General features: G+C 46.1%; 1 long non-coding RNA gene across 1 annotated transcript in view; it reads right to left on the bottom strand.

Moving 5' to 3' along the window:
* LOC143820047 (uncharacterized) overlaps positions 1 to 14426 on the bottom strand; it is a 39559-nt gene extending 25133 nt beyond the window's left edge. Inside the window, exon 1 of the long non-coding RNA XR_013225219.1 lies at positions 14323 to 14426. This is a non-coding gene — a long non-coding RNA (uncharacterized LOC143820047). The remainder of the gene's footprint in view (positions 1 to 14322) is intronic.
* Between the last annotated feature and the right edge of the window lie 759 nt (positions 14427 to 15185).

Genomic DNA, 15185 nt, shown 5'->3' with positions numbered 1-15185 from the left:
AAGAGTTGACCTCTGAATTTTGCGGTTTCTTCCTTATGCTAAACCATGGTCCAAAAAATCCTGTTTATTGTTCACACTGCTGGAAACATCTGGATTTCTGAATGTGCTTATGCACCGTCAAACCCTAAGTAAAGTGACTCCAATGTACTTCTGCATATCTTAGAGCAGTGGTCCCCAACACCCAGTCCCGGTCCGTGGATCAGTCGGTACCGGGCCGCGGCTCCTCCTCGTCCTCCTCCCCGGCTGCTGCCTCAGGGGCTGCCCTGCCACTCTGCCACCGGCTCACCTTTGGTGCTCTCCGGTGGCTGCCATGGCTGGGGATCCCCCTCGGTGTGGCACTGCGCAGCTGCTGCTGGCGGCGCCCCCCAGTGGACGGTGGGAAGTCAGGGACGCCGGCGGGAAAGCAAGTAGAGAAGGGGCTCAGGCAGCGGTGATGTCCCTTGGCAAAAGACTACCCCCCCCCCAGGCCTGAGTAAAATTGTCAAGCATTGACCGTTCCCCAGTTGGGGACCACTGTCATATGGTACTCAAGTGACACTCTGATCTGCTCCCTATTCCAGGCAGGGGACATTGTAGTAGGGATGGCATAGGGCTTCCTTCCTGAGACTTTGGCCTAGCTTAGTGGTTCCCAAACATTTTTGGGCTGCTGCCCCCTTGGCTCCCAGGTGACATCCCTGGTGCCCTCCCCCCGCCCAACACACATATGAATACAAACATCTTTCCTGGTGCTAGGTCTAATGCAAATTCAGAACACACTATATTGCCTTCACTTCCTTTTTTGAGAGGGGAAGAAAAGCAAGCAATGGAAAACCCCATGGCCAGGAGCAATTGGGAGAAGACTTTTCCAGCCTCCCAAAAGTGGAGAACCCCTAGCCTAGCTTCTACTGAAAACCCTTTGACTTCTACATCCCCTGCTAAAGTCTTTGTACCTTGAGAAGCAAATATTCTGCTTGCTTAGAGATATGGTCCCTTAATTCTAAAACAATCTACTTGGAGGGACGAGCTGGAATATTGAAACATTCTAGATATAAACCAAGGGGCATGGCCACTGAAGTTGTAGCAATTCCCCCTAGTAATTCTTCAGTGGATATTGGATAATAATTGTTATCCAATATCAACCATTTTTGCGATAAGTTTTAAAATAATTTCAAATCCCTGTTCTTAACTATTAACATACTAGTTAACCTTCCCTCTGTTGCTGAAAAGACAATCTATCTTTTATCTGACCAGGCTGATAAAGTAACATATAAAACCGCTCTTTTAGCTTTGGCTGCAAGGAAAATAAGGGCCAACATTGTTAAGGCAGGCTCTTAATACTCTTGCACTTTGTACTCATGTATACTGGGTCAGTTCTTTGGTCTAAAATTTTATATTCTTATACAGTTCTTTTTATTCTATTTTACTCTTTATAAATTTGTATTTTATATTTTGTAAAGGCCTATGGCTATATACAAATAAATGTATCACTCACTATTAACATACTAAGTGTGGAACTTTCCAAAAATAACTTCTTTTTAAGATGAATACAAATCATTGAATTGAATGGGTAGGAACATACCTACAAATTCCAAGGGACCGGATGAGTCCTGGGCACAGAAGTGCAACTCTTGTCCCTCTCCCCTCCTGCTGCAGCCCCCAATGCCCCCCCGTGCTGTTCTGGGGGGGGCTGAAAAGGGAAGCTGGATAACGCCCACAGGAGGGGGGACTGGCTAAAATTGGCCTCCTTTTATGTGCATGGCTCTTTTCAACTGGTTTGAGCCCACAGTGATATTCAAAAGTGCCAACTGACCCCCTGCAGTGTAAAGGTCAGTGTAAAGGTTTATATTTTTAAAGGTTAGCTGGTTGGGATAAAAAGACTGACTTGCCCAGTATATTATCAAAAATACCTTAAGAATGAAGTGTTTTAATGGCATTCAAATGAAAGGTGTAGTTAGAGCTCTATGTTGCCTGTTAAAATCAGTGGGGCTGTGACGCTAATACTTTAGTGGAGTCTTTTATGGATGTGTCTCTGTTCATACCTCTCCTGCTGTGCGTCGGGGCGTCATGGCTAACGCTAATGAAATGGGAAGCCAGTTTTATTTGAATAATGACAGGCTTTATAAATAGATCTGATCCTTACATGTCAGATACCTTCTGAGATATAGAGGAAATTGAGCAAAATGTAGATGCCCGTAATCAGCCTAGCAGTGCACGCCACTGCAAAAGCGATTAGAGACATAATAGAGATATAAGGAATAGATGAAACGGTGAGATTTCTATTAAGTAGCAAAGACAATCTCCTAGGCCCCAGAAAATGTATGATGATTAAACGCTGGATTCTAAATTGAAGGTATGTATTTCTGATTTGAATTAAAATATTACAAGTGATCATAAAAGAGAGGATTTGGGTGGTGTTCCAAATGAGTTCACATCAGATGAATGCTAAAATTACTTTCTAGGCAAAAACATCCCAGTGACAGGGTTCCCAATTGTGTGCATTTTGGTGTATTTCGTATTTTAACAGGTCTCAGGTGTAGATTCAGTGCCCTGTATTCAGTGGTTCTGCATGCGTATGTGGTCTTGTGCAAGGATAAATGTGTTTATTTTTTCCCCCAGGAGAGGGCTGCCCCAAGACAACTTGCTCTGTTTGGGCAAGGCATAGTGCTAGTCCCCCTTGTGCTCGTTCCAAAGAAACATTGCAGTGGGTTACTTCTAGGATAGTCCGATGCACAGCACATTCCCCTGAAACTACAGACAGGACCTTAGGAAACTGAAGCTGCATTTCTGCTGGTATATCTGTCTTTGCACCCATAGATTGCATTCCGTGAAAGGTTTGTTGGATCCGGGTCCATAGCTGAAGTTGTTTTTCCAGCACGATGTTGCAGCAATTGGAGAGAAAACGGCAGCCCTAGAACTCAGTCTATGAGGTTTCAGGTCTATTAATCAGTTTGCCGACCACATGTGACTGCTTTTCTCTTGATCTGGGTATTCCAAGAATGGCATGAGCATTCATGGAACTTATAATAGGTGCCCAGGGACATATGGGGAGAGATGTGCTTATTCTGTTAGACCTGTCAACCATGTTTGACGTGGTCAACCAAGAACCGCTGGCAAAACCGCCTTGCCAGGACGGGGATACGGGGCACAGCTCTTAGCTGGATATGCTCCTTTCTCCATAACCGGATACAGAGGGTTGCGGTGGGGAGAGGAATTATCGGGCCCTCATTGGCTCCCTTGTGAGGTCCCCCAGGGCTTGGTGTTCTCTCCCATGCTACTTAACATCTTTATGTGCCCTCTGGTCCAGCTGGTAAGGAGTTTAGGGCTGGGTTGTCATCAGTATGCTGATGACACTCAGCTCTCTCTCTTCATGGATAGCCACCTAGACTCCTCCCCCCCCCCCGGGTCCATTCACCAGATGTTTGGAAGCCATGGCTGAATAGCTTGAGCAGAAACACCTGAAACTCAACCCCTCCAAGACAGAGGTCATATAGCTGGGACATAGGGGGGGGCAGGGGAGGAAGTGCATCTACCCTTCCTGGCAGGGATGCAACTTAAGATCGCGCCTCAAGCCAGGAATTTGGGGGTGACCATTGATGCCTCATAAATTCTCGAGGCACAGATCAAGAAGGTATTTTTCCAAATGCCACTAGGTATTTTTACATCTTCACCAGGCTTGGCTACTAGTGCCCTACCTGTCCTCCGAACACCTGGCCACAGTGATCCATGCAACAGTCACCTCCAGAACAGATTTCTATAATACGCTCTATGCTGGCCTGCCTTTGGGCTTGATCCAGAAATTACAGCTGGTGGAAAATACAGCTGCTAGGGTCCTCACAGGTACATCATGTAGGGCCCATATCCAGCCTGTGCTGAGGCAGCTGCATTGGTTGCCGGTTGTTGGCCAGATCCGGATCAAGGTTCTGGTTTTGACCTTCAAGTCCATATGCGGTCTGGACCCAACTTATCTGAGGGGCCGCCTGTCGCCCTATGCCCTCCACAGGGTGTTACATTCTGCGGGCACTAATCTGTTGGTCATTCCCAGCCACAGGAAGGTGCACCTGGCCTCAACCAGGGCCAGGGCCTTTTCAGTCCTGGCCCTTTCATGGTGGAATGAGCTCCCGGAAGAGCTGTAGGCCCTGTGGGAACTTTCAGCATTCCACAGGGCCTATAAAACAGAGCTTTTCCACCAAGTCTACGGTTGAGGCAAGGAAGATCATGGCCCCCCCTACAGGAGTGGGGGTAGGAAATTCCAACAGCGCCCTCTGTTCTCCCTCCCCCTCTAGAATGTTTTATGGGAAGGATGGTTAGAATGGGATGTGCTTCTGCCGTGGCATGGCATCTTATCCCCAATGGGGTTTTGATTTCATTTGTATTGTTAGGGTGTATGTCTGTTTTTAAAAGGTTTTATTGGGGGTTTTATTCTGATGTAACTCGCCTCGAGCCTTTGGGGGGAGGCAAGTAATAAATTTAAATAATAACTAAATAGATAAAGAACTGTTCAGAAAATGGCAAAAAAGGGTCTTATAACTGCATTCATATAACAGTAGATGTCCTTTTCGGGATGAATATACTCTGGCAGAGTGCAAATTGACCTGATCGGCTCTCACTCATGAGTGAACTTTCCCAGGGTTTTCCTGGCTGGCCTGTGTCCCAGAGGGCTGATAGAGGGGTGCACGCAAGTTCAACTTTATAATGTTGTGTGTATGTGTATGTGTATATATACATGCACACACACACACACAGACACACACTCATATAGTGATCTCTTGAAGCCTGGAGAATGTTTCAGGGGTGTCTCAATGGTAAAAAAGTTGAGAAAGGGATAAGGGACACGGGGTCAGAACGGGGTTTTATACTAAAACTAGCAAATAAGCCCGCTGCAGTCTTAATGCAGCGGGCGCTTGCGGCTCCTCGGAGTCGGTGTGGGTTGCGGGGCTGGCGTGGCCATGGCTGGGGGCTCGAGCAGGGCCCAGGAGTCGGCGGGCCGGTGCGGGCATGGGACGGGTCGGGGTGGCACAGGGCAGCGCGGGCGGGTCCTCGGAGTCAGAAGGGGCTGCGGGCCCGGCGCGGCCGTGGCTGGGGGCTCAAGAGGGGCCTGGGAGTCGGTGGGCCGGTGCGGGCGTGGGATGGGGCGGGGCGGCGTAGTGCGGGGCGGCTTGGGCGGGTCTCAGGAGTCAGCGGTCAGGCTCGTCAATGGCCCCCGGCCGCGTCAGCGGCTACCTGGGGCTATGTAGTGTCTAGTCGTGCGGCGGCAAGGAGGCGAGGCCACCGCGGCGCGGCGAGGCAGCGTCCTGTCCTAGTGGAGGTGAGTGAACTTATGGCGGCAGGTGGGCGGCTGCGGGCGAGGAGGAAGGGGGGCGGATCGGGAGGTGGATCGGGAGTCAGTCCGGCTGCGCGCGGCTCGCAATTGGTTCCTTGCCGCCGGACTGACAATCGGAGGGCCCAATCCGCAGGCGCTTCATGCCTGCCGATTGGGCCCCCCTATTGTCATTCCAGAGGAAGGGGCCTATGGGCACCCTTCCTCATCACGGACAGGGCCCACCTTTGGTGCCCTTAATGAAATATATTATCTGCTCCACTAGGAGTGGTTAAAGATGTTTTTAGAGTATAGTTTATGTCAGGGGTAGTCAAACTGTGGCCCTCCAGATGTCCATGGACTACAATTCCCAGAAGCCCCTGCCAGAGAATGGACATCTGGAGACATCTGGAGGGCCGCAGTTTGACTACCCCTGGTTTATGTAATGTAACTAATGTAGTTTCTTTATATCAAACATTTTGTCATATTCTAATAGAATAATAAAAATCTGTATTTTAAAAAAAAAGTTGAGAAAGGCTGTTATAAAAAATGATGAACTTTCTTTATTTCAGATACCATGGCTCAGACTTTATTGCTGGAATGTACTCTGGACCATGCAAATTCAATCTTTAATTGTAGATATCTTGTTGGGTTTTTTTTTGGGTAGAACTATGCTTTGTAAAGCCATATCTAGAATTATGCAAGTTGAAACAAACAAATAAATAACGCCCGAGTTATGCACCATGCTTTGTTTTATCACATATTATCATATATTCGATGATAAGTGCCCATATCAAGATATACTGAACTGTGACTGGCCATGTCATCTCCATATGCATTTATAAGGTCCATTTTTTTGCCCACTTGGTATAGTGGTTAAGAGCGGTGGCCTCTAATCCGGGAAGACCGGTTGGATTCCCCACTCCTAGACATGTAGCCAGTTGGGAGACCTTGGGCCAGTCACAGTTCTGTTAGAGGTATTCTTGCAGAGCAGTTCTGTCAGAGCTCTACATCTGTAGAGGAGAGAGGAAGGGAAGGTTGTTTGTAAGCCGCTTTGAATTTCTTTCGGGAAGTGAAAAGTGAGGTATAAAACCCAACTCATCTTCAAATCATACTTAACATTTACTGATCCCACAGCACTGGTAACGGAGCCACTGTCCTAATGGCACCCACCTTTGGAAGTTTCTACAGTGTATCTAAGATCAGAGGCAGCATGGAAAAAATCATAAATTGTACTACTTTTGGGTTAAAGGAAGAAGAAGAGTTGGTTCTTATTATTAAGTCTGCGGGTTCAGTGATCACAGACTCCAAGTCTTCAAAACAGCTCTTTTTATTTAGCAACTCCAGCAACAGACTACAACTACTGAACAGAGAAAAACAGGCAAACTTGTGCACTTTTATACCTTTCAGGCAGCCAGCTGCTGCCTCTGATTGGCTCTAAGCACAGCAGTCTGATTGGCGCTTGCGGAGCAATCCGAGCAATCTGATTGGCCCTTAAGCAGAGCAATCCGATTGGCTCTAGCGGAGCAATCCGATTGGCCCCTAAGTCGAGCAATCCGATTGGCCTGCAGCAGAGCAATCCAATTGGCCCTAAACAGAGCAATCGGATTGGCTCTGGCAGAGTGATCAGGTTCCTTGATTGGTTAGTTCCTTGGCTAGCAGAGAACCCTCATTTGCATCTGTGTCCAAATGCCTACAGACATAACACTTATATGCCGCTTTTCTCTACCCGAAGGAGACTCAAAGTGGCTTACAGTCGCCTTCCCTTTCCCCCACAACGGACACCCTGTGAGGTGGGTGAGGCTGAGAGAGCCCTGATATCAGTGCTCGGTCAGAACAGTTTTATTAATGCCGTGGTGAGCCCAAGCTAGTTGCATGTGGGGGAGCATGGAATCAAATCCGGCTTGCCAGACTAGAAGTCCGCACTCCTACTCACTACACCAAACTGGAATCTACTGGGTGCACTAACAAAGCACTAAGAAATTAGTGAGGCTTGGTTCCAAACAAACACAGATAGGATTGGACTTTACTTTCTAAACTTTATAGAAGTACAATTATTTATTCTCTTCATGAATTAGATATTCCACCCCCTGATTATTTTTAGGTGCATCCTCCATACCCCTCTGCTTCTCTCCCCTCAGAACTTTGATGAAATGGGTTGACCAAGATATTCAAAACGCGACTCTTTTGCAGATTTACACCTTGGCATTATGAGATTTGCTATTTTCAGCCCCGTAACATTCAAAGTCTCTCCTTTGCTTCAGCACATTGAGCTGACATTTGGAGTGAACTTTCTGCAGCAACCCAATAATCTCTTTCCCAGATATAATCAGTGTAGGTTCAATTATGCAGATGTGAAATAAAAGTTAGCTTTTTGTGATGCAATCCTCAACAGAATTACAAGCTTCAAAGTCCACTGAAGTCTATAGGCTTACAAGGGTTTAACTCCATTTAGGACAACACTGTTGCTTCTTTTTGTCAGTCTTTACAATCTTTTATATGTGGAGCCTCTTGTGGCGCAGAGTGGTAAGGCAGCAGACATGCAGTCTGAAAGCTCTGCCCATGAGGCTGGGAGTTCGATCCCAGCAGCCGGCTCAAGGTTGACTCAGCCTTCCATCCTTCCGAGGTCGGTAAAATGACTACCCAGCTTGCTGGGGGGTAAACGGTAATGACTGGGGAAGGCACTGGCAAACCACCCCGTATTGAGTCTGCCAAGAAAACGCTAGAGGGCCTCACCCCAGGGGTCAGCCATGACCCGGTGCTTGCACAGGGGATACCTTTATCTTTACAATCTTTATACGTTTAGGAGTTGTCACTCTGCAGTGCAACTATTTATTTATTATATTTTTAGCCCATCACTCTCCATGGACTCGAGGCGGGTTACTGGTCATCTAAATCGCATAAAACCCCTACCTCATTTTACCGACCTCGGAAGGATGGAAGGCTGAGTCAACCTTGAGCCGGCTGCTGGGATCGAACTCCCAGCCTCATGGGCAGAGCTTTCAGACAGCTGCCTTACCACTCTGCGCCACAAGAGGCTCTTGTGTTGCCTTTACACAGTGTATTTTGTTCTTTTGTATAACCGCTATACACTTTGTATCCCATTTTGTGTTCTTTTTGTCCTCGGCATTCACCCTCCATTTTGAGACATACTAGTGTAAAATGAAACTAAGAAAACTTTATTTGGCTTTTTCATACAAACAAATACAACATACACTGGAGAGACAAGGACCAGGATTAGGTCTGAATGCTTCGTGTCTTGCCTGTAAGATCTTTTAATTATATGTACTCCTCAAATAAAGAGGTCACTGGAGAAATAAGGAAGAACCATATTTTCCCCTCGCTTTTAAAAGCCAGCCTACTTCTGCAAGTTATGAAAAAGTCTGGCATTCTATGAGGGGAATTGCTACATGCTGTCAACATGGGGAAGGATGATATCCACAGGGAGCTGCTGGCCTCAAATAGCCTTTTCCACACTAAATTTTGCATCCCAGCATGTAGCAGTATGTCTTGGATTATGAGGAAAACCAAGAGGAACTGCAGACAGTATACTTCATCTTAACTTGTCCTGGCTATTTTAACCATGTAACAGAAAAGAAAGAAATACTTGGCTGAATACTTGGCAGAATTTATATACAAACATCTATATAATCTCACTGTCCTTTTGCAGTTGGGTCATTAACTATATGCAGGTGAATGCCATTTGAAGAGAATGCAGTGTAGATAGGAGAAGACAATAATTAAACAGGGAGGATGTCACAGGAATACTAATCTAAGAATCTTTGTCCCCTTGGTGTACAGGTCCCTGGTATTTGGACCAAAACTCTATGGCAGAAGCTGTTGTGTTTGTAGTTCTGCCAAGGACTGAGCTTGAGGTCTGAAGCAGGATCAAAACAGGCAATGAAACTGACCAATGCACGGCTAGATCCCATTTGCCAGATCCAGTCAGTTTAAACCAAAACTGACCAATAGCGCACACTGGCAGGGAAATCCATTGTTTGCTACTGTATATAAGTCGGGAGTTTTAAGGGGGTTCTCTGTTCAGTTTTGCCTCTTGTAACATAATGCTGAGATCACAATAGAGAGCTGATTGAACTCCCAGTGGAAGCCATTTCATTTGAAGCCATAGAGTTTTTTCCCAAATATCATAGCATCACCTGGAAGTTGCTGGCATGCTGATGTCACTTCCTGTGCAATGCCTGCAATGTGGGTGTATTATACATGGCAGGAAATTTCACAAAAAGTCTGCCCAAAAAAGACTTTGTTGATCTTATTTCTGCACATGGGATCATTTTCGCAGCCCCTCCTCATAGTGTCAACTGCGATTTTTCAGTGCACTATCTAAAACTAGCATTGCAATGACTTTTCTGGTGTGATTGTACTAAGGATGCTCTTTTTATGATGCATAAATGTTAGCATGTTTTTGGTCTCCTCTGAGTCCCTGTGACCTATCGTCCCTCGTCCACCTATCAGAACTCAAGGTGCCTGATGCTGATTTTCTGTCTCTTCAGTGTCAGTGATCACATGAGCATCCTTTTAATTCTGAGTCTCCCTGGCAACCGTATATCATATCCCATCTCCTGGTCTGTGCTGGAAAGGTGGCTTCACAGCATAAATCCTTCAGTCCGACTCTTGGCCCATCCCCTCCCCCCAGATTCTTGGTTTCTCCTTCATCTGGTTGTTTATGGCTGGCTAGTCTGCAGCTACATTCCCCCCTACTTGGAGCTTTGTCTTATCTTTTATTGTCCTTGGCTGGCTGGAGAGAGCTGGCTGGAGCTAGCTACAGGCAAGTCAGGGCCTGGGAACAGATAATAGGTCTGCGTGTTCTGGATCAGAGGCCTCTTGGTGTGAATAAGTTCTCCCGTATGAATCTCTGCCCCTATATAAGGTTAGAGAGATCACCACTCTTTGTCTCTATCAACATTTGCCTGTGCCTGTATCTGTGACTTCAGATTTGTACTGCTGTTCTCAGTAAAGACCAAATGCCTTTTTACTCTATGGAGTTGTTATGGATTTCATCTACGAGAGAACTGCTTCTGCACTAGAGTCCTGGTTCTTGACACCGAGATTGCTTTATTGCTTTACTGCATAATAGCCCGAGGAGTAGTATGTGTGGCTTTTCCTGCTACTCGGATACTCCTGAGACTGCAAAACTAGCTTCTCTGTAGAACTCTATCACACAAGTAATTACTTGCAGCTGCAGTTTACCTCTGATCAGTGACTGGGGGGGTTGTTGTTTGACAGTTTATCAGGCTGGCAAAGCAAGTGGGTGTTCTCTGTGCCACCTTGGGTTGGTTCAGCAGCTGTCTGAAATGCCAGTTCCGTCTTGCAGGAGAATGAGGAAGCAGAGTTGCTTCAGGCTACGGGTGAAGGCTCCATTTTGGGCTTACCAGTGATTTAAAAAAACTTCACAGGGAATGGGATAATAGGGGCTTTAATTTCTATGGGAACCATAGAAATTTCTTGTCAGGACTCCATGAACTACAATTCCCACGATTCCCTGCCTGCAGCATGTTCCAGAGTGGTGGTCAGGTGACATTGCAGTACAACAGAGGAAGTTCCCCCTCCAGAGTTACCATTGGAACTCTTTCAAATGCATAATCGTGGCAATGCAGCATCAGAACACATACATAAATGGGAATGGTTTAAAAACATTTTAGAAAAGGACATTTTTAAAGGGTTAGCAAACTAAATGCAGTGAAAAATGGTACATGCATAACAGCCCATGAACTGGGCCTTTCTCTTTCTCCTTCTAAGTCTTCTCATTCCTTGCCAATTCCTTAGAGGGACCTGACAACTCTAGGAACAGTTCCACACAGAAAAAAAAGCAGGGTTAGGCCAGCGCAATGGCATAATGCTTAAAAAACCCGCACCTCCTGGAATTCCTCACCTGCTGGCTACTCTGCTGTCGTCTAGCACTTCCTGCCATTTTCTACTCATGCTTGAAATGGCAGAAGAGGGGAATGTGCTATATCCACGCTCCTCTCTTCCCCCTGTCAGTCAAGACAGGCAGCCAATCACATTTCTCCCTCTTTTAAAGGGACTGTAAGCTATTTTTTTTAAGACTTCTGCATTTAAACACATATGCATCTATTCATAGATGCATAGTGCTCCTTTTACTGCAAGCTCTCTTGCAATCTGGAGCCTTGAAACTTTAAAAAAAATGGGGGGGATTTTTATTTATTTATTTTTTGTGGGGAAGAGGCAAGCTTTATCGGCAAACTGGTCGGGAAAAGTTTATTTTGTGCTCTGCCTGGGCAATTGTGTGCCTATTCATTGCTCCAGCCATTATAAATAAGCTGAGTAAAAAGACAAAAATACATTACTGCTAAAAATTAAATTCCTGCAGAGCCTTTGTTTGTTGGTTCCTCATGAAGGGGGAATGTGGGAGGAGGAGATCCCGCTGGTCGGGGAGGCACAAATGGTGTTCTGGGCTTACTAACCTCAACCATATACCTAGCAGAAGAGCTCCATCTTGCAGGCCCTGCAGAACTGTACTAGCTCTGTCAGGGCCCTGATGGTCTCTGGAAGCTTATTCCACCAGGCAGAGACCAGGGCTGAAAAGGTTTGAGACCAGTTGCACTTATTTGTAGCTGATGGCAGCGTCTTCTGTTCTGTTTCACAAACTCAGAGAAGCCAATTTTCCTCACAGTGACAACGTGCTAAACACTCAGGATCATAGGCCCATACTAGAAAGTGGCCACTCCCTTGCCAGCTGCCCTTCTCCATCTTCACAGACATTTTTCTTCATGGAAATTCTTCTTCAGGGGTTAGGGGTTGGGTATTTCCTGCCTCATCTTCTATTGCCAACCACTGCTCAGCTGGATGGCAGGAGGAAATGCCTGGAGAACTGAGGGAGCGAGATCAGCAGTCCACGTAGGATGACATTGCTTCTAGCATGGCCTAGAACTGACATCATCATGCCAGGAAATATTTGTGAGTTTTCCCCAAACTTGATAGAGTTTGAGGCAAATGCTAGAGCAGCACCACAGTCCAATGATACCCCTTTCAGGCCATGCCAAATGTCCTGTTACTGCACTGTTATTCCACCCTTCTGCTAACCAGAAGTCCCAGCCTCCCCCACCTCTCACTAGCTGCCAGGCCAAGCATGGCAAGTTCACTCAGAAGGTTTTCATTCCCTCAGGAGAAGAAACATGCCAGCTTCTTCCCATTCTTGCTTCTGTCACGGAGAGCCATCTTGGTGTAGTGGTTAGGAGTGTGGACTTCTAATCTGGCGAGCCGGGTTGGATTCTGTACTCCCCCACATGCAGCCAGCTGGGTGACCTTGGGCTCGCCACGGCACTGATAAAACTGTTCTGACCGAGCAGTAATATCAGGGCTCTCTCAGCCTCACCCACCCCACAGGGTGTCTGTTGTGGGGAGAGGAAAGGGAAGTGGATTGTAAGCCGCTTTGAGACTCCTTTGTGTAGAGAAAAGCAGCATATAAGGACCAACTCTTCTTCTTCAGTAATATCAGGGCTCTCTCAGCCTCACCTCATTCACAGGGTGTCTGTTGTGGGGAGAGGAAAGGGAAGTGGATTGTCAGCCGCTTTGAGACTCCTTTGGGTAGAGAAAAGCAGCATATAAGGACCAACTCTTCTTCTTTTTCATGTGTCCTGTTGCCAGGCAACCATTCACCCAGCCTCTCTATAAAGATCACCCTTCCTTTGGAGGGCACAGTTTCCAGACCAGGCCTCACTGTGGAGGTGAAAACACAACACAACCCTTTAAATAAAATATAAATATTCTGACAAAGCTGACAGGTAAAATCATCGTCCTGGAAAACCCTTGTATTTCAAAATAGGCATATATTTTTAAGACTAATAATCCAATAATGTTACTTAGAACAGTGTGGAGGCATGGTCTGGGAGATAACATTTGCAAAAATAACATCAAAATGCTTTAATTAAATTACAATGTATGAATTGTGTTAGAGAACAATTCAATAAACAAGACAACATGAACTGGTCATCCATAAATGTCATGGTCATCCATTGTAAAAAGAAAAAAAGTTATTTAACAGTGATTGCTTTGAATGTTTCTTGCTGTCAATAATCACACTGGCATTTTTAAATAAAGGATGGGAGAGGACAGTTATGGTCTGTCAAGGCATTTTGGCACAGCACACAGACAGTCACTAAATCCCCCTTGTAGGCAACAGACGACCTTTGCTTAATGTGTTCCCGGGGTCATTTGAAAACTTAGTGAATTCTGTAGTCATATGGGAGGAAGCCACATATTCCAATAGGCATTCTCCCTTGTCCGTTTCAATATGGCCCAAAACCTTCTGTGAAAAGAAAGGATGTTGGATTGGGGGCGCAGAAATCCATTTATGGTAATGAATGCCAAACAAGGATTCCTTTCTATGTAGTTGTATCTGATGAGACTCCTACTGAATTCCACTGCTTATAAAACCACTTTGGAGTGGATTCTTGTCTATTTTAGGGGCTGCAAAGTGATTCCTCCAAACATTTAAATGGTGGTCTCTGTTCTGTGTTGAACCCCCCCCCCACACACACACACACACGAATCCATATTTGCTCTGCAAAGCCAGATTCAGTGAACCTGGCACCTGAAGACAGTCTCAAAATAATTATGTGCCTCTGCCCTGGGGCACTTTTCACGGAATTGTCTGCAATCCCAAAGTCCCCTATTTGACTGGTGGCACTCCACAGACAAGAAAGGCTGCAGACACATTCGGAGCAAAATAATTGCTCTAGCGCTTTGACAGAGCAAGTCTGCAGCGGGAGGGAGGCAGGGAAGGGGTGGCGGTGCATACCAATGAAGGGAAATCAGGACTACAGCCGGCACTCTGTATCAAGAAGCACAAGGCCAGCCTAGAATGTATGATCTGCCTTGGCTCTTATACTGCACTTTCGGTTTCAGAAGCCATTCACTGAAGGCAAAGGAAAGATGCCTAAACAAAACACCCAGAGTGAAGTCCCAAAGCAAAAACGCTGTTCACTTTTGCTTAGACTGAGAATATCAGGAGCAATACACATTATCAAGTATACAAATTCCACCCCCCCCCCCCCAATAATTCTTACAGTGAGATGTAAGTTGTGGGTTCTCCTTAGCTTTTATACGCAGGAAGTTCGATCTGGATCAGGACTGCAGAGCCCACGGAGAATGAACTTCCGCCTCATATGCTTGGGGGAGGCACAATTTGGTTCATTGGATGAACACACCACAATGAGCAATGCACATTATACAGGGCGGAACCCCATGGGTCCAAGGTTTGTACTCTGTAATATGTAATATGTAAGAGAACTCAGTTTAGCAGTCAAAACAGCACAAGAAAGACTTGCTTCCTTCAGTTTTTCTTCCAGTTTTAGGGAAGGGCTGTGGCTCAGTGGTAGAGCATCTGCTTGGCATGCAAGAAGTCCAGGGTTCAGTCCCCAGTGTCTCCTGTTACAGAATGTTTAATTAATTAATTCGTGGCAGACTCAATACGGGGTAGTTTGCCAGTGCCTTCCCCAGTCATTACGGTTTACCCCCCAGCAAGCTGGGTACTCATTTTACCGACCTCGGAAGGATGGAAGGCTGAGTCAACCTTGAGCCGGCTGCTGGGATTGAACTCCCAGCCTCATGGGCAGAACTTTCAGACAGCATGCGCCACAAGAGGCTCTCTTATCTGGACATAATGCTGTATTAAATAAATTTGATTTGCTTTGATTAACATGGGGAGAGGACAAACTGTTCTCAAGGGGATATTTATTGGGCAATCCACTCCTGTGGATGGGATCCCTGCAGCTTAACAGCTCAGACCTTATTATATTGTCAGATTGTTTATTCTTTAATTTATACCAGCTTCTACATGAAGGAATGCTTTAGAAAAATTCTGTGTTTATGTGATTCTGTAGAAAGCCTCACCTCTTTTTGGTGATAGAGAAGACCAAGAGTCCAATAG

This window comes from Paroedura picta, chromosome 1 (genome assembly GCF_049243985.1).
Source record: "Paroedura picta isolate Pp20150507F chromosome 1, Ppicta_v3.0, whole genome shotgun sequence".
Taxonomy (NCBI): domain Eukaryota; kingdom Metazoa; phylum Chordata; class Lepidosauria; order Squamata; family Gekkonidae; genus Paroedura; species Paroedura picta.
The sequence above is the reverse complement of the archived record's forward strand: the minus strand, read 5'-3'. Positions and strand labels throughout refer to the sequence as shown.